This window comes from Vicugna pacos, unplaced genomic scaffold (genome assembly GCF_048564905.1).
Source record: "Vicugna pacos unplaced genomic scaffold, VicPac4 SAC-SAT, whole genome shotgun sequence".
NCBI classification, from domain to species: Eukaryota; Metazoa; Chordata; class Mammalia; order Artiodactyla; family Camelidae; genus Vicugna; species Vicugna pacos.
The window spans coordinates 16881712-16905450 of record NW_027328721.1 but is presented as its reverse complement, the minus strand read 5'-3'; the positions used below and the strand labels follow the sequence as shown (position 1 = coordinate 16905450).

General features: G+C 44.5%; 1 long non-coding RNA gene across 1 annotated transcript; it reads left to right on the top strand.

The window, feature by feature from the left end:
- Window positions 1-15674: 15674 nt before the first annotated feature.
- On the top strand, window positions 15675-20792 carry LOC140692153 (uncharacterized). Its single transcript, XR_012067717.1, has 4 exons — window positions 15675-15816; window positions 19097-19169; window positions 20224-20336; window positions 20545-20792. It is a non-coding gene; the product is annotated as an uncharacterized lncRNA (long non-coding RNA).
- The last annotated feature ends 2947 nt before the right edge of the window (window positions 20793-23739 follow it).

The window sequence follows — 23739 nt, the reverse complement described above, 5'->3', positions numbered from 1 at the left end:
TGATTCTACCCACTAGAGTCCCATGGGCCTTTCTTCTTCCCTCTTTCCTTTTGTTCAGATCTGTATGCACAGTACCAATGGAGGGAAGTGGGTCCCTTTTTAGTTGATGGTTTCACACGTCTTTAAACTTTCTAACAGTTCACAGTACACAGAGACCCTCTTAAGGAGACTTATGTTCCTATAATATCCGTACACCCGGAATACATATGCGTCGCCTGATTTCTGCTGAAAGACCCGCACTCTCAGGACATGGATCCATTTGTTTCATGGGGGCTGAGATTCCAAGAAATGAAACCAACCCCAATGTGCACTTTACTGTCTGTCTCTTTTGCTCTTAGTACACTTTGGCAGATCTACGTGCCTTTGTTATAGGCTTCTTACATTTCTTCTCTACGTAGCGTAGAATATGGCATTCCTTCATTCTGTTGGAAGACATACAAGACTACATCACGGACTAGGAATCCATTTGATTCCAAATCGGCATTTGGGTTAGGTCACGATATGCTCTTATGAATCAATATTTACCAATATGAATGCACGACTCGGATTTCCGAAGACAAGTGTGCTGAGTACATGCAAGCTGCGATACTGGGTCGATGCGTGCTGAATGATCCTTGACATCACCTTGAGTATTTTCTTTTGAATAATCATGATTCCCTTGGTATATGTCAGCCAACCGTACCCTTTTGGTGCTTGTTGGTTGGTTTGATTCTTTGTTGGTCTGCTTCTTGCTTGTTTTGCAAACACGTCAGGCCATGCATCTCTCCTTTCGCTTCAAACAGAGAGTCAAATAAGCTGATTCACTTAAGAGAGTGCTTCCAATCACCTATGATTTCCTGCTTCCCTCTCCCATCTTTAGGATTTTGATGTCCTCCTTGCCTTCTTCTTGTTTCTTCTTTGCCACTCATGCTCTTCTTGCATTTCCAATAATGGTTTTCTTCTTTCCATTTCATCTTGCTGCTTTTCTATTCAGGGGAGTATTCTCAACCTTCCTTTTAGAAGAAGTTTTGAAGTGCTGAATTCTTTTAAGATTTGCCGGTCTGTGGAATTCCCTAGCTCTGCCGTTATTAGAAATGGTGGTCATGGGGCATAGGCTACCCTAGGTGGCAGCATTTGGCCATTCAGGATATGGTCTGTGTCCTGGCACTCCTCCCTGTCCTGCAATATTGCTGCCGAGATATCAGCTGAAACCCCTCTGGAGGTTCCCTTGTGACTATGTTGTTTCCTCCAGGTGCATTTTAAATCACTGGGATATTCGTGAACTTTGTTGATTTGAATCATACAGCTGCTGGTAGGTCTATTGGGATTCCTCCTCCTTTGGATGCTGTGTAATCCCTGAATTCGCATAGATGATTCTTTCTTGGCTTTCAGCAAGTTTCAGTCTGATTTTTCTACAGATACATTTTCAGACATTTTTTGTTTCTTTATCTCTTGCTTTTCCATCTGGGACTCTTATGAACTCTAGTCTTTCATGCCCTGTCTTTACCCAGGATTCAACATCAATGTTTCATTGGTTTGCACTTGCTTTCCTATGTCTGCTTCTGACCGACGGATTTCTGTTCCCCTGTCTTCACAGTCATTCACGCGTCCCTCTGCATTATCTAGTCTGCTAAGGACTGAATTTTAGCCCTGATATTATCACATCCATTGAGTTTTCTGATATTTTTTGGCTCGTCTTAAGACTTTCTCTTCCCCTTTTCTGATATTCTGCCTTGTGTGATTCTGAGACAATGTTGTTCTTCAGGGTTTTCCAGACCTCCATTTTCAACACTTGGTCTGGATAGCGTTTTGCAGTCTCGTTGTTTGAAAGCTTATCTTCTGGGCCTTCAATATCTTTGGAACTGAAAATGGTACTTCCTGTTTCTTTTACTGTACTTCTTCATCTCTACTGGTCAGGTAATATCAGGTGTCTAATGTAGATTTCTAGGGCTTTGTTAAGTGAAAATTTTAGACTCTTGGCTCTACGCAATTCCATGGGATTTCTGTGAGGACAACTTCTCCTAGACATTGATGCCATATTCTGTTCCTGTGTGTGTTGTTTGGTATATCTCCAATTGCTGGTGTTGCATTTGTTGTGATGAACATCCCATACTATTTCGATTAGCATAACTTCATTTTGATTACGCATATCTCACAATTCTGAAAGTGCACAGGACACTTCCTCTTGTGGAAATGAGGCTTCTAAAGGTTCTGAGCTCTGCATTCTGCTCTATGTCATTTTGGAGTGTTTAAAAAAAGCAAACTGAGAGTGCGCTTGTGCTTTGTAGTGCCACGGGAATGTCCCAATGAAAGCAGTTCTTCCCAGAGCTTCTCTGTCTACTGAAACACCAGTGGAAGCTCATCCATGGATGTCACATATCAGGGACTGCTGGAATGATCCCGCAGACCTACCTTGGTGTCCTCGGTGCCGTACCGTGCCGGTGCCATCCAAAATGTAGCATCCGCTTTTGGGAGATAGTGCTGAAGGGAATGCTTCCTCTTCTCTCGCTGTGGACTTGGACCACTCTTCCTTGTCCTCTCATCCTTGTGGCACGGGTGCACGAAGGCAACCACAGAGCTGTTGCGCATCCTGTGCCTCAAACCAAACCATAATCCCAGCCCAGGTTAGGAATGTAGCAGATCCTAAGGCTTTTCATTGTGATTTCAAACCCAAGACCCCCTGGATCCCTCAGACCAGATGCACGATAGCTCTGATTCAGCCCCACACGTGCTCTATTGGCAAAATGCCCAATTGGTCCCTGGTCCTGCAGATGGACAGGGTGTGGCCATGGGACATATCGGTAATCTCAAACGCGCGACCAGTGTGGTTGCTTTATCATTGGTACACAGTTCGGTTTGCTCTCTTGATTCGACCCACCACATCCCACAACGCACTCCAGATCTTTGAGACTCAGCGTGTGCCATCATCCGTTGCCCTATCCCTCACTGACCGTTGCCTCTGCTACCTCAAATTTGGCAGCTCGGATCTTGGTCCAAGAATCAACTGTGGGGATATTTTGCGCTGGTTTCTTTGAGTTCTGTCAGCCAAGCGTCTGCTGTGCACTCTTGTAAATCTCAGCACATCACCTTCAATCCCATGTCTCCTGTCCGCTTGAGAGTGTGCGTCCAAGTTAAACAGAGTGTCACCCTTGTTGCTCCATCACCAGGGGTCAGACCCTGCACTGGTTTCCATTCCCTGCTTTGCCTTCTCCTGCTTCCAGGTGTCCTGAGGCCTCATCCTGTCTTTGGAAGTAACAGACCTCTCTTCGGCAAGTGTCGTGTGCCAAGGGCTGGGTGAGTGGATGTTTCCATTGCTCTGTACATGGGAGCGAGTGAGTGCAGGTTGCACTTCTTCTCTGCCAACTGGGCATCGATGAATCAACACTATCCAGATACATTTCACAGAAATGTGATATTTGCTTAGCTCTTTGTTTCTATACAGCCTCGGTGGGAGGGATTGTCCGAAGACACCAGTTTTGACTTTGTGTTGATATCTCATTTGCAGGCTTTAAGTAGTTTAACAGAATTCATTTACATGTTTTGGGAGTTATACGAAAATGAAGTTATTTTTTGAAACACACTAAATCGACCTAGAAACCAGACTTGTCAATTTTGGTAACATTTTGTCAGCTCTACGGAAAACCTAGACAGATGGAATGCAAATTAGCAGTCCAAACTGGTAAAGGGGTCATGTCAGCTCTTTACGGTTGAAGCCTCTGAAACTAACAGGAACCATGAAATAACTATTGGGAACAGGAAGTAACCCCCAACCTTGGATACACTTGTGCATGTGGTGCCCTTTACTCCCAATGACACCTACTGGCCAATGTTGGCATTTCAAGGGGTAACATCCCTCTCTAGGGAAATACAAGAGGAAACAAACCAAATATATACATTTAGGTTTGAATCCAAAAGCACCTAGAGGCATTATAGCTAGGAGAACCCTGCTGCAGTTATGCTAGTCTATTGAGAACTAGGTGTACTTCTATCAGTGATGAGAACGCTTAATCATCCGATCATGTTGGGTAAAGACATTTAACGCAACCAAGTCTGCACCCCCATGATATAGTGCCCCCGGGGGCTTGACACAAGTGAAAGACAATCCACATAAGCTGTGTCTTTAATGTCATTGGCGACTTTTACTGTACAGTTCACTTTCTGACTTGTACTATTTACCTATACTGTCTTGAAAAACTGAGGCCTAATACAGATTAATGTTCAGTCAAAGATTCCCCCCCCTTACCACACTCCCTTCACCCCAGGGAAGACATAAACACCACATTTGCTGAATCTAGCGGAAGGCCATCGTTTCTAGGTGTGAGCTAATTATTCAATTCCTATCTATTTCAGCCGAGACTATTTGACCTTTAAGGAGTTCACTGTTGTTCACAGAGTGTGAAGCTGGAGGAACTCTGATTCCAGGAGGGGCTTGCTCTTCTCGTAATGGCTTCATTGCAGCTCAGGTACTGATCCTTCCAAATGGATGCCTGAGAGGAATGGAGGGAAGGGCAAGTGCTTGCTAGTTAGGCCCAAACCTGGGGAAATGCTTACCTGGGCTTGGTGAATTTTGGTCTGAATGGCTTGGGAAGGCCCCTTGGGACGTGTGGATTCTCACGACCTCTTCCAAGAACAGGAGCGTTTTGATCATCTCTGCCATCTCTTCTCTTGAAGACGTCTTGGACTTTGGACCCGTTCTTGGAGAACAGAATTGAGGAACTTCCTCAAGTCCCCGTTGGCACTCCGTATGTTTCTGCCAGTATCAGAGAAGTTCAATATGTCTCATGAATGTCTTTTGAGCCTGGTATCCTCTACAGCTGTCTCCACGCCACTATTCTCCATTGGAGCAGAACATCTCTCATCCATGTGTTCGCATCTCTCCTCAATCCGTTCAGCCAGCTTTTCGGCCAGCTTCTCTTCGTGTCTCCCATAAAGTTGACTTCGACAGGGCTGGGCAAGTCTGAAAGTACCTTGGAGCCTCACCAGTAAGCTAATGACATTCACATCTTCCTCTGTTTGCCCTTTCAGGTTCTGGAAACTGACCTGTGAACTCAGGTGTTTGGGCAGCAGCAGTATCTCGAACTTACACAGCTTCCCGGACCAAACACATAAGCCAAGCTCCACAGAGGGCGGCAGCCCCTCCATCACACTGATCCACCCACAGAACTCTGCCCAGTTGCCTAGGATCCAACAGCCACAACAAGCCTCACGGTACACACCAACATTCCACCTGGAATCCAACCGGTAACTGCCATCCCCAATGGCTGCTGCATCTTGTCAGTGTTGGGGGAGGGGCTGCATCCGAAGCGAGGTTCCTAAGGTAAATGTGATTCTACCCACTAGCATCCCATGGGCCTTTCTTCTTCCCTCTTTCCTTTTGTTCAGATCTGTATGCACAGAACCACTGGAGGGAAGTGGGTCCCTTTTCAGTTGATGGTTTCACATGTCTTTCAACTTTCTATTAGTTCACAATACAAGTAGACCCACTAAATGAGACTTATGTTCCTATAATATCCGTACACCCGGAATACATATGCATCGCCTGATTTCTGCTGAAACACCTGCACTCTCAGGACATGGATCCATTTGTTTCATGGGGGCTGAAATTCCAAGAAATGAAACCAACCCCAATGTGCACTTTACCTGCTGTCTCTTTTGCCCTTAGTACTCTTTGGCAGAGCTACTTGCCTTTGTTATAGGCTTCTTTCATTTCTTCCCTACGTAGCGTAGAATATGGCATTCCTTCATCCTGTTAGAAGACATACAATTTTACATCACGGACTAGGAATCCTTTTGATTCAAATTCGGCATTTGGGTTAGGTCACGATATGCTCTTATGAATCAATATTTACGAATATGAATGCACGCCTCTGATTTCCGAATACAAGTGCGCTGAGTACATGCAAGCCGCGATACTAAGTCGATGGTTTCTGAATGACCCTTGACATCACCTTGAGTATTTTCTTTTGAATATTCATGATTCCCTTGGTAAATTTCAGCCATCCGTACCCTTTTGGTGCTTGTTGGTTGGCTTGATTCTTTGTTGGTCTGATTCTCGCTAGTTTTGCAAACACGTCAGTCTATGCATCTTTCCTTTCGCTTCAAACAGAGAGTCAAATAAGCTGATTCACTTAAGAGAGTGCTTCCAATCACCTATGATTTCCTGCTTCCCTCTCCCATTTTTAGGGTTTTGATGACCACCTTGCCTTCTTCTTTTTTCTACTTTGCCACACATGCTCTTCTTGCATTTTCAATAATGGTTTCTTCTTTCCGTTTCATCTTGCTGCTTTTCTATTCATTGTAGATTTCTCAACCATTCTTGTAGGATAATTTTTGAACTGCTGAATTCTTTAAGATTTGCTGTTCTGTGGAATTCTCTAGTTCTGCCTTTATTAGAAATGGTGGTCATTTGGCATAGGCTACCCTTGGTGGCAGCATTTGGCCATTCAGGTTATGGTCTGTGTCCTGGCACTCCTCCCTGTCCTGCAATATTGCTGCCGATATATCAGCTGAAACCCCTCTGGAGGTTCCCTTGTGACTATGTTGTTTCCTCCAGGTGCATTTTAAATCACAGGGATATTCGTGAACTATGTTGATTTGAATCATACTGCTGTTGGTATGTCTATTGGTGTTCCACCTCCTTTGGATGCTGTGTAATTCCTGAATTCGCATAGATGTTACTTTCTTGGCTTTCAGCAAGTTTCAGTCTGATTTTTCTACAGATATATTTTCAGACATTTTTTGTTCCTTTTTCTCTTGCTTTTCCATCTGGGACTCTTATGAATTCTAGTCTTTCATGCCCTGTCTTAACCCAGGATTCAACAGCAATGTTTTCATTGGTTTGCCCTTGCTTTCCTATGTCCAATTCTGACCGAGGGATTTCTGTTCCCCTGTCTTCACTGTCATTCACGCGTCCCTCTGCATTATCTAGTCTGCTAAGGACTGAATATTAGACCTGATATTATCACATCCATTGAGTTTTCTGATATTTTTTGGCTCGTCTTTAGACTTTCTATTCCCCTTTTCTGGTATTCTGCCTTGTTTGAATCTGAGACACTGTTGTTCTTCAGTGCTTTCCTGACCTCCAATTTCAACACTTTGTCTGGATAGCGTTTTGCAGTCTAGTTGTTTGAAAGCTTATATTTTGGGCATTCAATATCTTTGGATTTGAAAATGGTACTTCCTGTTTCTTTTACTGTACTTCTTCATCTCTACTGGTCAGGTAATATCAGGTATTTAATGTAGACTTCTAAGTTTTGTTTAGTGAAATCTTTAGACTCTTGGCTCTACGCAATTCCATGGGATTTCTGTGAGGAAAATTTCTCCTAGACATTGATGGCATATTCTTTTCCTGTGTGTGTTGTCTTTTATATCTCCAATTGTGGTGTTGCATTTGTTGTGATGAACAACCCATACTATTTCGATTACCATATCTTCATTTTGATTACGCTTATCTCACAGTTCTAAAAGTGCGCAGGACACTTCCTCTTGTGGAAATGGGCTTCTAAATGTTCTCAGCTCTGCATTCTGCTCTATGTCATTTTGGAGTGTTTCCAAAACAGCAAACTGAGAGTGCGCTTGTGCTTTGTAGTGCCACAGGAATGTCCCAATGAAAGCAGTTCTTCCCAGTGCTTCTCTGTCTACTGAAACACCAGTGGAAGCTCATCCATGGATGTCACACATCAGAGTCTGCTGGAATGATCCCGCAGACCTACCTTGGTGTCCTCGGTGCCGTACCGTGCCGGTGCCATCCAAAATGTAGCATCCACTTTTTGGAGATAGTGCTGAAGGAAATGCTTCCTCTTTTCATGCTGTGGACTTGGACCACACTTCCTTGTCCTCTCATCCCTGTGGCACGGGTGCACGAAAGCAACCACAGAGCTGTTGCGCATCGGTGCCTGAAACCAAACCATAATCCCAGCCCAGGTTATGAATTTAGCAGATCCTAAGGCTTTTCATTCTGATTTCAAACCCAAGCCCCCCTGGAACCCTCAGACCAGATGCACGATAGCTCTGATCCAGCGTCACACGTGCTCTATTGGCAAAATGCCCAATTGAACCCTGGTCCTGCAGAGGCACTGGGTGTGGCCATGGGACATATTGGTAATCTCAAACGCGCGGCCAGTGTGGTTGCTTTATCATTGGTACACATTTCGGTTTGCTCTCTTGATTCGAACCACTACATCCCACAACGCACTCCAGATCCCTGAGACTCAGCGTGTGCCATCATCCGTAGCCCTATCCTTCACAGTCCGTTGCCACTCTACCTCAAATTTGGCAGCTCGGATCTTGGTCGCAGAATCAACTGTGGGGATATTTTGCGCTGGTTTCTTTGAGTTCTGTCAACCAAGCATCTGCTGTGCACTCTTGTAAATCTCAGCACATCACCTTCAATCCCATGTCTCCTGTCCGCTTGAGAGTGTGCGTCCAAGTTAAACAGAGTTTCACCCTTGTTGCTCCATCACCAGGGGTCAGACCCTGCACTGGTTTCCATTCCCTGCTTTCCCTTCTCCTGCTTCCAGGTGTTCTGAGGCCTCATCCTGTCTTTGGAAGTAACAGACCTCTCTTCGGCAAGTGTCCATGCCAAGGGCTGGGTGAGTGGATGTTTCCATTGCTCTGTACATGGGAGCGAGTGAGTGCAGGTTGCACTTCTTCTCTGCCAACTGGGCACCGATGAATCAACACTATCCAGATACATTTCACAGAAATGTGATATTTGCATAGCTCTTTGTTTCTATACATCCTCGGTGGGAGGGATTGTCCGAAGACACCTGTTTTGACAGTGTGTTGATATCTCATTTGCAGTCTTTAAGAATTTTAACAGAATTCATTTACATGTTTTGGGAGTATACGGAAATGAAGTTATTTTTTGAAACACACTGTATCGACCTAGAAGCCAGACTTGTCAATTTTGGTAACATTTTGTCAGCTCTACGGAAAACCTAGACAGAAATAATGCAAACTTCCAGTCCAAAGTGTTAAAGGAGTCATGTCAGCTCTTTACGGTTGAAGCCTCCGAAACCAACGGGAACCATGAAATAACTATTGGGAACAGGAAGTAACCCCCAACCTTGGATACACTTGTGCATGTGGTGCTCTTTTCTCCCAATGACACCTACTGGTCAATGTTGGCATTTCAAGGGGTAACATCCCTCTCTAGGAATATACAAGAGGAAAGAAACCAAATATATCCATTTAGGTTTGAATACAAAAGCACCGAGAGGCTATATAGCTAGGAGAACCCTGCTGCAGTTATGCTATTCTATTGAGAACCAAGTGTTCTTCTATCAGTGATGAGAACCCTTAATCATCCGATCATGTTGGGTAAAGCCATTTAACGCAACCAAGTCTGCACCCCCATGATATAGTGCCCCCGGGGGCTTGACTCAAGTGAAAGACGATCCACATAAGCTGTGTCTTTAATGTCATTGGCGACTTTTACTGTACAGTTTACGTTCTGACTTGTACTATTTACCTATACTGTCTTGAAAAACTGAGGCCTAATACAGATTCATGTTCAGTCAAAGATTCCCCTCACTTACCACACTCCCTTCACCCCAGGGAAGACATAAACACCACATTTGCTGAATGTAGTGGAAGGCCATCGTTTCTAGGTGTGTGCTAAGTATTCAATTCCTATCTATTTCAGCCGAGAATCTTTGACCTTTAAGGATTTCACTGTTGTTCACAGAGTGTGAAGCTGGTGGAACTCTGATTCTAGGAGTGGCTTGCCCGTCTCGTAATGGCTTCATTGCAGCTCAGGTACTGATACTTCCAAATGGATGCCTGAGTGGAGGGGAGGGAAGGGCAAGTGCTTGCTAGCTAGGCCCAAACTTGGGAAAAGGCTTACCTGGGCTTGGTGAATTTTGGTCTGAATGGCTTTGGAGGGCCCCTTGGGACGTGTGGTTTCTCACGACCTCTTCCAAGAACAGGAGCGTTTTGATCATCTCTGCCATCTGTTCTCTTGCAGACGTCAGGGACCTTGGACCCGTTCTTGGAGAAGAGAATTGAGGAACTTCCTCAAGTCCACAATGGAACTCCGTATATTTCTGCCAGTATCAGCGAGGTTCAATATGTCTCATGAATGTCTTTTGAGACTGGTATCCTCCACAGCTGTCTCCACGCCAGTATTCTCCATTGGAGCAGAACATCTCTCATCCATGTGTTCGCATCTCTCCTCAATCCGTGCAGCCAGCTTTACGGCCAGCTTCTCTTCGTGTCTCCCCTAAAGTCGACTTGACCAGGACTGGGCAAGTCTGAAAGTACTTCGGAGCCTCACCAGTAAGCTGATGACAGGCAGATCTTCCACTGTCTGCCCTTTCAGTTTCTGGAAACTGACCTATGAACTCAGGTCTTTGGGCAGCAGCAGTATCTTGAACTTACACAGCTTCCCGGACCAAACACCTAAGCCAAGCTCCACAGAGGGCGGCAGCCCCTCCATCACACTGATCCACCCTTAGAACTCTGCCCGGTTACCTAGGATCCAACAACCACAACAAGCCTCGCGGTACACACCAACATTCCACCTGGAATCCAACCGGTAACTGCCATCCCCAATGGCTGCTGCATCTTGTCAGTGTTGGGGGAGGGGCTGCATCCGACGAGAGGTTCCTAAGGTAAATGTGATTCTACCCACTAGCGTCCCATGGGCCTTTCTTCTTCCCTCTTTCCTTTTTTTCAGATCTGTATGCACAGAACCACTGGAGGGAAGTGGGTCCCTTTTCAGTTGATGGTTTCACACTTCTTTCAACTTTCTAACAGTTCACAGTACACAGAGACCCACTAGAGGAGACTTTTGTTTCTATAATATCCGTACACCCGGAATACATATGCGTCGCCTGATTTCTGCTGAAAGACCCGCACTCTCAGGACATGGATCCATTTGTTTCATGGGGGCTGAGATTCCAAGAAATGTAACCAACCCCAATGTGCACTTTACTGTCTGTCACTTTTGCTCTTAGTACACTTTGGCAGAGCTACTTGCCTTTGTTATAGGCTTCTTTCATTTCTTCCCTACGTAGCGTAGAATATGGCATTCCTTCATCCTGTTAGAAGACATACAATTTTACATCACGGACTAGGAATCCATTTGATGCCAAATCGGCATTTGGGTTAGGTCACGATATGCTCTTATGAATCAATATTTACGAATATGAATGCACGCCTCTGATTTCCGAATACAAGTGCGCTGAGTACATGCAAGCCGCGATACTAAGACGATGGGTGCTGAATGACCCTTGACATCACCTTGAGTATTTTTTTTTGAATATTCATGAGTCCCTGGGTAAATTTCAGCCATCTGTACCCTTTTGGTGCTTCTTGGTTGGCTTGATTCTTTGTTGGTCTGCTTCTAGCTAGTTTTGCAAACACGTCAGGCTATGCATCTTTCCTTTCGCTTCAAACAGAGAGTCAAATAAGCTGATTCACTTAATAGAGTGCTTCCAATCACCTATGATTTCCTGCTTCCCTCTCCCATTTTTAGGGTTTTGATGACCACCTTGCCTTCTTCTTGTTTCTACTTTGCCACACATGCTTTCTTGCATTTCCAATAATGGTTTCTTCTTTCCGTTTCATATTGCTGCTTTTCTATTCAGGGTAGGTTTCTCAACCATTCTTGTAGGATAAGTTTTGAACTGCGGAATTCTTTTAAGATTTGCTGTTCTGTGGAATTCTCTAGTTCTGCCGTTATTAGGAATGTTGTTCATGTGGCATAGGTTACTCTAGGTGGCAGCATTTGGCCATTCAGGTTATGGTCTGTGTCCTGGTACTCCTCCCTGTCCTGCAATATTGCTGCCGAGATATCATCTGAAACCCCTCTGGAGGTTCCCTTGTGACTATGTTGTTTCCTCCAGGTGCATTTTAAATCACAGGGATATTCGTGAACTTTGTTGATTTGAATCATACAGCTGCTGGTAGGTCTATTGGGGTTCCACCTCCTTTGGATGCTGTGTAATTTCTGAATTCGCATAGATGATTCTTTCTTGGCTTTCAGCAAGTTTCAGTCTGATTTTTCTATAGATAAATTTTCAGACATTTTTTGTTCCTTTTTCTCTTGCTTTTCCATCTGGGACTCTTATGAATTCTAGTCTTTCATGCCCTGTCTTAACCCAGGATTCAACAGCAATGTTTTCATTGGTTTGCACTTGCTTTCCTATGTCCGCTTCTGACCGAGGGATTTCTGTTCCCCTGTCTTCACAGTCATTCACGCGTCCCTCTGCATTGTCTAGTCTGCTAAGGACTGAATTTTAGCCCTGATATTATCACATCCATTGCGTTTTCTGATATTTTTTGGCTCGTCTTTAGACTTTCTCTTCCCCTTTTCTGGTATTCTGCCTTGTGTGATTCTGAGAGACTGTTGTTCTTCAGTGTTTTCCTGACCTCCAATTTCAACACATGGTCTGGATAGCGTTTTGCAGTCTAGTTGTTTGAAAGCTTATCTTTTGGGCCTTCAATATCTTTGGAATTGAAAATGGTACTTCCTGTTTCTTTTACTGTACTTCTTCAACAATTCTGGTCAGGTAATATCAGGTATTTAATGTAGACTTGTAGGCTTTTGTTATGTTGAAATTTTAGACTCTTGGCTCTACACAATTCCATGGGATTTCTGTGAGGACAATTTCTCCTTGACTTTGATGCCATATTCTGTTCCTGTGTGTGTTGTCTGGTATATCTCCAATTGCTGGTGTTGCTTTAGTTGTGATGAACAACCCATTCTTTTTCGATTACAATAACTTCATTTTGATTACGCTTATCTCACACTGCTGAATGTGCACAGGACAGTATCTGTTGTGGAAAAGAGGTTTCTAAGGGTTCTAAGCTCTGTATTCTGCTCTATGACATTTTGGAGTGTTTCCAAAACAGCAAAGTGAGAGTGCGCTTGTGCTTTGTAGTGCCACGGGTATGTTCCAATGAAAGCAGTTCTTCCCAGAGCTTCTCTGTCTACTGAAACACCAGTGGAAGCACATCCATGGATGTCACACATCAGGGCCTGCTGGAATGTTCCCACAGACCTACCTTGTTGTCCTCATTGCGTAGCGTGCCGGTGGTATTCAAAATGTAGCATCCGCTTTTGGGAGATAGTGCTGAAGTAAATGCTTCCTCTTCTCACGCTGTGGACTAGGACCACTCTTCCTTGTCCTCTCATCCTTGTGGCACGGGTGCAAGAAGGCAACCACAGGGCTGTTGCGCATCCTGTGCCTCAAACCAAACCATAACCCCAGCCCTGGTTATGAATGTAGCAGATCCAAAAGCTTTTCATTCTGATTTCAAACCCAAGGCCCCCTGGATCCCTGAGACCAGATGCACGATAGCTCTGATTCAGCCCCACACGTGTTCTATTGGCAAAATGCCCAATTGTTCCCTGGTCCTGCAGATGCACTGGGTGTGTCCATGGGACATATGGGTAATCACAACCGCGTGGCCAGTGTGGTTGCTTTATCATTGGTACACTGTTCGGTTTGCTCTCTTGATTCGATACACCACATGCCACAAAGCACTCCAGATCCCTGAGACTCAGCGTGTGCCATCATCCGTAGCCCTATCCCTCACTGTCCGTTGCCTCTGCTACCTCAAATTTGGCAGCTCGGATCTTGGTCTCAGAATCAACTGTGGGGATATTTTGCGCTGGTTTCTTTGAGTTCTGTCAGCCAAGCATCTGCTGTGCACTCTTGTAAATCTCAGCACATCACCTTCAATCCCATGTCTCCTGTCCGCTTGAGAGTATGCGTCCAAATTAAACAGAGTTTCACCCTTGTTGCTCCATCACCAGGGGTCAGACCCTGCACTGGTTTCCATTCCCTGCTTTGCCTTCTCCTGCTTCCAGGTGTCCTGAGGCCTCATCCTGTCTTTGGAAGTAACAGACCTCTCTTCGGCAAGTGTCGTGTGCCAAGGGCTGGGTGAGTGGATGTTTCCATTGCTCTGTACATGGGAGCGAGTGAGTGCAGGTTGCACTTCTTCTCTGCCAACTGGGCACCGATGAATCAACACTATCCAGATACATTTCACAGAAATGTGATATTTGCTTAGCTCTTTGTTTCTATACAGCCGTGGTGGGAGGGATTGTCCGAAGACCCCTGTTTTGACATTGTGTTGATATCTCATTTGCAGGTTTTAAGAAGTTTAACAGAATTCATTTACATGTTTTGGGAGTTATACGAAAATGAAGTTATTTTTTGAAACACACTAAATCGACCTAGAAGCCAGACTTGTCAATTTTGGTAACATTTTGTCAGCTCTACGGAAAACCTAGACAGATAGAATGCAAACTAGCAGTCCAAACTGTTAAAGGGGTCATGTCAGCACTTTACGGTTGAAGCCCCCAAAACCAACAGGAACCATGAAATAACTATTGGAAACATGAAATAACCCCCAACCTTGGATAAACTTGTGCATGTGGTGCCCTTTACTCCCAATGACCCCTACTGGCCAATGTTGGCATTTCAAGGGGTAACATCCCTCTCTAGGAAAATACAAGAGGAATGAAACCAAATATATACATTTAGGTTTGAATCCAAAAGCACCTAGAGGCATTATAGCTAGGACAACCCTGCTGCAGTTATGCTAGTCTATTGAGAACCAGGTGTTCTTCTATCAGTGATGAGAAAGCTTTATCATCCGATCATGTAGAGTAAAGCCATTTAACGCAACCAAGTCTGCACCCCCATGATATAGTGCCGCCGGGGGCTTCACTCAAGTGAAAAATGATCCACATAAGCTGTGTCTTTAATGTCATTGGCGACTTTTACTGTACAGTTCACTTTCTGACTTGTACTATTTACCTATACTGTCTTGAAAAACTGAGGCCTAATACAGATTCAAGTTCAGTCAAAATTCCCCTCACTTACCACACTCCCTTCAACCCAGGGAAGACATAAACACCACATTTGCTGAATCTAGGGAAGGCCATCGTTTCTAGGTGTGAACTAAGTATTCAATTCCTATCTATTTCAGCCGAGACTATTTGACCTTTAAGGAGTTCACTGTTGTTCACAGAGTGTGAAGCTGCAGGAACTCTGATTCTAGGAGGGACTTGCACTTCTCGTAATGGCTTCATTGCAGCTCAGGTACTGATCCATCCAAATGGATGCCTGAGTGGAGGAGAGGGAAGGGCAAGTGCTTGCTAGCTAGGCCCAAACCTGGGAAAAGACTTACCTGGGCTTGGTGAATTTTGGTCTGAATGGCTTGGGAAGGCCCCTTGGGACGTGTGGATTCTCATGACCTCTTCCAAGAACAGGAGCGTTTTGATCATCTCTGCCATCTCTTCTCTTGCAGATGTCAGGGACCTTGGACCAGTTCTTGGAGAAGAGAATTGAGGAACTTCCTCAAGTCCCCGTTGGCAGTCCATAAGTTTCTGCCAGTATCAGCGAGGTTCAATATGTCTCATGAATGTCTTTTGAGCCTGGTATCCTCTACAGCTGTCTCCACGCCAGTATTCTCCATTGGAACAGAACATCTCTCATCCATGTGTTCGCATCTCTCCTCAATCCGTGCAGCCAGCTTTTCGGCCAGCTTCTCTTCTTGTCTCCCATAAAGTCGACTTCACCAGGGCTGGGCAAGTCTGAAAGTACCTCGGAGCCTCACCAGTAAGCTGATGACAGGCAGATCTTCCACTGTCTGCCCTTTCAGGTTCTGGAAACTGACCTGTGAACTCAGGTCTTTGGGCAGCAGCCGTATCTCGAACTTACACAGCTTCCCGGACCAAACAACTAAGCCAAGCTCCACAGAGGGCGGCAGCCCCTCCATCACACTGATCCACCCATAGAACTCTGCCCGGTTACCTAGGATCCAACAGCCACAACAAGCCTCGCGGTACACACCAACATTCCACCTGGAATCCAACCGGTAACTGCCATCCCCAATGGCTGTTGCATCTTGTCAGTGTTGTGCGAGGGGCTGCACTGAGGAGAGGTTCCTAATGTAAATGTGATTCTACCCACTAGCGTCCCATGGGCCTTTCTTCTTCCCTCTTTCCTTTGTTCAGATCTGTATGCACAGAACCACTGGAGGGAAGTGGGTCCCTTTTCAGTTGATGGTTTCACACGTCTTTAAACTTTCTTACAGTTCACAGTACACAGAGACCCACTAAAGGAGACTTATGTTCCTATAATATCCGTACACCCGGAATACATATGCTTCGCCTGATTTCTGCTGAAACACCCGCACTCTCAGGACATGGATCCATTTGTTTCATGGGGGCTGAAATTCCAAGAAATGAAACCAACACCAATGTGCACTTTACTGTTTGTCTCTTTTGCCCTTAGTACACTTTGGCAGAGCTACTTGCCTTTGTTATAGGCTTCTTTCATTTCTTCCCTACGTAGCGTAGAATATGGCACTCTTTCATCCTGTTAGAAAACATACAATTTTACATCATGGACTAGGAAAGCATTTGATTCCAAATCGGCATTTGGGTTAGGTCACGATATGCTCTTATGAATCAATATTTACGAATATGAATGCACGCCTCTGATTTCCAAATACAAGTGCGCTGAGTACATGCAAGCCGCGATACTAGTTCGATGGGTGCTGAATGACCCTTGACATCACCTTGAGTAATTTCTTTTGAATAATCATGGTTCCCTTGGTAAATTTCAGCCATCCGTACCCTTTTGGTGCTTGTTGGTTGGTTTGATTCTTTGTTGGTCTGCTTCTCGCTAGTTTTGCAAACACGTCAGGCTATGCATCTTTCCTTTCGCTTCAAACAGAGAGTCAAATAAGCTGATTCACTTAAGAGAGTGCTTCCAATCACCTATGATTTCCTGCTTCCCTCTCCCATCTTTATGGTTTTGATGACCACCTTGCCTTCTTCTTGTTTCTACTTTGCCACTCATGCTCTTCTTGCATTTCCAATAATGGTTTCTTCTTTCCATTTCATCTTGCTGCTTTTCAATTCAGGGTGGATTTCTCAACCATTCATGTAGGATAAGTTTTGAACTGCTGAACACTTTTAAGATTACTGTTCTGTGGAATTCTCTAGTTCTGCCGTTATTAGAAATGGTGGTCATTTGGCATAGGCTACCCTAGGTGGCAGCATTTGGCCATTCATGATATGGTCTGTGTCCTGGCACTCCTCTTTGTCCTGCAATATTGCTGCCGAAATATCAGCTGAAACCCCTCTGGAGGTTCCCTTGTGACTATGTTTTTTCCTCCAGGTGCATTTTAATTCAGTGGAATATTCGTGAACTTTGTTGATTTGAATCATACAGCTGCTGGTAGGTCTATTGGGATTCCACTTCCTAAGGATGCTGTGTACTCCCTGAATTCACATAGATGATTCTTTCTTGGCTTTCAGCTAGTTTCAGTCTGATTTTTCTTTAGATTAAATTTTCAGGCATTTTTTGTTTCTTTATCTCTTGCTTTTCTATCTTGGACTCTTAAGAATTCTAGTCTTTCATGCCCTGTCTTAACCCAGGAATCAATAGCAATATTTTCGTTGGTTTGCACTTGCTTTCCAATGTCGGCTTCTGACCAAGGGATTTTGGTTCCCCTGTCTTCACAGTCATTCACGCGTCCCTCTGCATTATCTAGTCTGCTAAGGACTGAATTTTAGACCTGATATTATCACATCCATTGAGTTTTCTGATACTTTTTGTCTCGTCTTTAGACTTTCTCTTCCCCTTTTCTGGTATTCTTCCTTTTGTGATTCTCAGACACTGTTGTTCTTCAGTGTTTTCCTGAACTCCATTTTTAACACTTGGTCTGGATAGCGTTTTGCAGTCTACTTGTTTGAAAGCTTATATTTTAGGCCTTCAATATCTTTGGAATTGAAAATGGTACTTCCTGTTTCTCTTACTGTACTTCTTCATTCTTCTGGTCAGGTAATATCAGGTATTTATTGTAGAATTCTAGGCTTTTGTTATGTTGAAATTTTAGACTCTTGGCTCTACGCAATTCCATGGGATTTCTGTGAGGACAATTTCTCCTTGACTTTGATGCCATATTCTGTTCCTGTGTGTGTTGTCTGGTATATCTCCAATTGCTGGTGTTGCTTTAGTTGTGATGAACAACCCATTCTTTTTCGATTACAATAACTTCATTTTGATTACGCTTATCTCACACTGCTGAATGTGCACAGGACAGTATCTGTTGTGGAAAAGAGGTTTCTAAGGGTTCTAAGCTCTGTATTCTGCTCTATGACATTTTGGAGTGTTTCCAAAACAGCAAAGTGAGAGTGCGCTTGTGCTTTGTAGTGCCACGGGTATGTTCCAATGAAAGCAGTTCTTCCCAGAGCTTCTCTGTCTACTGAAACACCAGTGGAAGCACATCCATGGATGTCACACATCAGGGCCTGCTGGAATGTTCCCACAGACCTACCTTGTTGTCCTCATTGCATAGCGTGCCGGTGGTATTCAAAATGTAGCATCCGCTTTTGGGAGATAGTGCTGAAGTAAATGCTTCCTCTTCTCACGCTGTGGACTAGGACCACTCTTCCTTGTCCTCTCATCCTTGTGGCATGGGTGCAAGAAGGCAACCACAGGGCTGTTGCGCATCCTGTGCCTCAAACCAAACCATAACCCCAGCCCTGGTTATGAATGTAGCAGATCCAAAAGCTTTTCATTCTGATTTCAAACCCAAGGCCCCCTGGATCCCTGAGACCAGATGCACGATAGCTCTGATTCAGCCCCACACGTGTTCTATTGGCAAAATGCCCAATTGTTCCCTGGTCCTGCAGATGCACTGGGTGTGTCCATGGGACATATGGGTAATCACAACCGCGTGGCCAGTGTGGTTGCTTTATCATTGGTACACTGTTCGGTTTGCTCTCTTGATTCGATACACCACATGCCACAAAGCACTCCAGATCCCTGAGACTCAGCGTGTGCCATCATCCGTAGCCCTATCCCTCACTGTCCGTTGCCTCTGCTACCTCAAATTTGGCAGCTCGGATCTTGGTCTCAGAATCAACTGTGGGGATATTTTGCGCTGGTTTCTTTGAGTTCTGTCAGCCAAGCATCTGCTGTGCACTCTTGTAAATCTCAGCACATCACCTTCAATCCCATGTCTCCTGTCCGCTTGAGAGTATGCGTCCAAATTAAACAGAGTTTCACCCTTGTTGCTCCATCACCAGGGGTCAGACCCTGCACTGGTTTCCATTCCCTGCTTTGCCTTCTCCTGCTTCCAGGTGTCCTGAGGCCTCATCCTGTCTTTGGAAGTAACAGACCTCTCTTCGGCAAGTGTCGTGTGCCAAGGGCTGGGTGAGTGGATGTTTCCATTGCTCTGTACATGGGAGCGAGTGAGTGCAGGTTGCACTTCTTCTCTGCCAACTGGGCACCGATGAATCAACACTATCCAGATACATTTCACAGAAATGTGATATTTGCTTAGCTCTTTGTTTCTATACAGCCGTGGTGGGAGGGATTGTCCGAAGACCCCTGTTTTGACATTGTGTTGATATCTCATTTGCAGGTTTTAAGAAGTTTAACAGAATTCATTTACATGTTTTGGGAGTTATACGAAAATGAAGTTATTTTTTGAAACACACTAAATCGACCTAGAAGCCAGACTTGTCAATTTTGGTAACATTTTGTCAGCTCTACGGAAAACCTAGACAGATAGAATGCAAACTAGCAGTCCAAACTGTTAAAGGGGTCATGTCAGCACTTTACGGTTGAAGCCCCCAAAACCAACAGGAACCATGAAATAACTATTGGAAACATGAAATAACCCCCAACCTTGGATAAACTTGTGCATGTGGTGCCCTTTACTCCCAATGACCCCTACTGGCCAATGTTGGCATTTCAAGGGGTAACATCCCTCTCTAGGAAAATACAAGAGGAATGAAACCAAATATATACATTTAGGTTTGAATCCAAAAGCACCTAGAGGCATTATAGCTAGGACAACCCTGCTGCAGTTATGCTAGTCTATTGAGAACCAGGTGTTCTTCTATCAGTGATGAGAAAGCTTTATCATCCGATCATGTAGGGTAAAGCCATTTAACGCAACCAAGTCTGCACCCCCATGATATAGTGCCGCCGGGGGCTTCACTCAAGTGAAAAATGATCCACATAAGCTGTGTCTTTAATGTCATTGGCGACTTTTACTGTACAGTTCACTTTCTGACTTGTACTATTTACCTATACTGTCTTGAAAAACTGAGGCCTAATACAGATTCAAGTTCAGTCAAAATTCCCCTCACTTACCACACTCCCTTCAACCCAGGGAAGACATAAACACCACATTTGCTGAATCTAGGGAAGGCCATCGTTTCTAGGTGTGAACTAAGTATTCAATTCCTATCTATTTCAGCCGAGACTATTTGACCTTTAAGGAGTTCACTGTTGTTCACAGAGTGTGAAGCTGCAGGAACTCTGATTCTAGGAGGGACTTGCTCTTCTCGTAATGGCTTCATTGCAGCTCAGGTACTGATCCATCCAAATGGATGCCTGAGTGGAGGGGAGGGAAGGGCATGTGCTTGCTAGCTAGGCCCAAACCTGGGAAAAGACTTACCTGGGCTTGGTGAATTTTGGTCTGAATGGCTTGGGAAGGCCCCTTGGGACGTGTGGATTCTCACGACCTCTTCCAAGAACAGGAGCGTTTTGATCATCTCTGCCATCTCTTCTCTTGCAGATGTCAGGGACCTTGGACCAGTTCTTGGAGAAGAGAATTGAGGAACTTCCTCAAGTCCCCGTTGGCAGTCCATAAGTTTCTGCCAGTATCAGCGAGGTTCAATATGTCTCATGAATGTCTTTTGAGCCTGGTATCCTCTACAGCTGTCTCCACGCCAGTATTCTCCATTGGAACAGAACATCTCTCATCCATGTGTTCGCATCTCTCCTCAATCCGTGCAGCCAGCTTTTCGGCCAGCTTCTCTTCTTGTCTCCCATAAAGTCGACTTCACCAGGGCTGGGCAAGTCTGAAAGTACCTCGGAGCCTCACCAGTAAGCTGATGACAGGCAGATCTTCCACTGTCTGCCCTTTCAGGTTCTGGAAACTGACCTGTGAACTCAGGTCTTTGGGCAGCAGCCGTATCTCGAACTTACACAGCTTCCCGGACCAAACAACTAAGCCAAGCTCCACAGAGGGCGGCAGCCCCTCCATCACACTGATCCACCCATAGAACTCTGCCCGGTTACCTAGGATCCAACAGCCACAACAAGCCTCGCGGTACACACCAACATTCCACCTGGAATCCAACCGGTAACTGCCATCCCCAATGGCTGTTGCATCTTGTCAGTGTTGTGCGAGGGGCTGCACTGAGGAGAGGTTCCTAATGTAAATGTGATTCTACCCACTAGCGTCCCATGGGCCTTTCTTCTTCCCTCTTTCCTTTGTTCAGATCTGTATGCACAGAACCACTGGAGGGAAGTGGGTCCCTTTTCAGTTGATGGTTTCACACGTCTTTAAACTTTCTTACAGTTCACAGTACACAGAGACCCACTAAAGGAGACTTATGTTCCTATAATATCCGTACACCCGGAATACATATGCTTCGCCTGATTTCTGCTGAAACACCCGCACTCTCAGGACATGGATCCATTTGTTTCATGGGGGCTGAAATTCCAAGAAATGAAACCAACACCAATGTGCACTTTACTGTTTGTCTCTTTTGCCCTTAGTACACTTTGGCAGAGCTACTTGCCTTTGTTATAGGCTTCTTTCATTTCTTCCCTACGTAGCGTAGAATATGGCACTCTTTCATCCTGTTAGAAAACATACAATTTTACATCATGGACTAGGAAAGCATTTGATTCCAAATCGGCATTTGGGTTAGGTCACGATATGCTCTTATGAATCAATATTTACGAATATGAATGCACGCCTCTGATTTCCAAATACAAGTGCGCTGAGTACATGCAAGCCGCGATACTAGTTCGATGGGTGCTGAATGACCCTTGACATCACCTTGAGTAATTTCTTTTGAATAATCATGGTTCCCTTGGTAAATTTCAGCCATCCGTACCCTTTTGGTGCTTGTTGGTTGGTTTGATTCTTTGTTGGTCTGCTTCTCGCTAGTTTTGCAAACACGTCAGGCTATGCATCTTTCCTTTCGCTTCAAACAGAGAGTCAAATAAGCTGATTCACTTAAGAGAGTGCTTCCAATCACCTATGATTTCCTGCTTCCCTCTCCCATCTTTATGGTTTTGATGACCACCTTGCCTTCTTCTTGTTTCTACTTTGCCACTCATGCTCTTCTTGCATTTCCAATAATGGTTTCTTCTTTCCATTTCATCTTGCTGCTTTTCAATTCAGGGTGGATTTCTCAACCATTCATGTAGGATAAGTTTTGAACTGCTGAACACTTTTAAGATTACTGTTCTGTGGAATTCTCTAGTTCTGCCGTTATTAGAAATGGTGGTCATTTGGCATAGGCTACCCTAGGTGGCAGCATTTGGCCATTCATGATATGGTCTGTGTCCTGGCACTCCTCTTTGTCCTGCAATATTGCTGCCGAAATATCAGCTGAAACCCCTCTGGAGGTTCCCTTGTGACTATGTTTTTTCCTCCAGGTGCATTTTAATTCAGTGGAATATTCGTGAACTTTGTTGATTTGAATCATACAGCTGCTGGTAGGTCTATTGGGATTCCACTTCCTAAGGATGCTGTGTACTCCCTGAATTCACATAGATGATTCTTTCTTGGCTTTCAGCTAGTTTCAGTCTGATTTTTCTTTAGATTAAATTTTCAGACATTTTTTGTTTCTTTATCTCTTGCTTTTCTATCTTGGACTCTTAAGAATTCTAGTCTTTCATGCCCTGTCTTAACCCAGGAATCAATAGCAATATTTTCGTTGGTTTGCACTTGCTTTCCAATGTCGGCTTCTGACCAAGGGATTTTGGTTCCCCTGTCTTCACAGTCATTCACGCGTCCCTCTGCATTATCTAGTCTGCTAAGGACTGAATTTTAGACCTGATATTATCACATCCATTGAGTTTTCTGATATTTTTTGTCTCGTCTTTAGACTTTCTCTTCCCCTTTTCTGGTATTCTTCCTTTTGTGATTCTCAGACACTGTTGTTCTTCAGTGTTTTCCTGAACTCCATTTTTAACACTTGGTCTGGATAGCGTTTTGCAGTCTACTTGTTTGAAAGCTTATATTTTAGGCCTTCAATATCTTTGGAATTGAAAATGGTACTTCCTGTTTCTCTTACTGTACTTCTTCATTCTTCTGGTCAGGTAATATCAGGTATTTATTGTAGAATTCTAGGCTTTTGTTATGTTGAAATTTTAGACTCTTGGCTCTACGCAATTCCATGGGATTTCTGTGAGGACAATTTCTCCTTGACTTTGATGCCATATTCTGTTCCTGTGTGTGTTGTCTGGTATATCTCCAATTGCTGGTGTTGCTTTAGTTGTGATGAACAACCCATTCTTTTTCGATTACAATAACTTCATTTTGATTACGCTTATCTCACACTGCTGAATGTGCACAGGACAGTATCTGTTGTGGAAAAGAGGTTTCTAAGGGTTCTAAGCTCTGTATTCTGCTCTATGACATTTTGGAGTGTTTCCAAAACAGCAAAGTGAGAGTGCGCTTGTGCTTTGTAGTGCCACGGGTATGTTCCAATGAAAGCAGTTCTTCCCAGAGCTTCTCTGTCTACTGAAACACCAGTGGAAGCACATCCATGGATGTCACACATCAGGGCCTGCTGGAATGTTCCCACAGACCTACCTTGTTGTCCTCATTGCGTAGCGTGCCGGTGGTATTCAAAATGTAGCATCCGCTTTTGGGAGATAGTGCTGAAGTAAATGCTTCCTCTTCTCACGCTGTGGACTAGGACCACTCTTCCTTGTCCTCTCATCCTTGTGGCACGGGTGCAAGAAG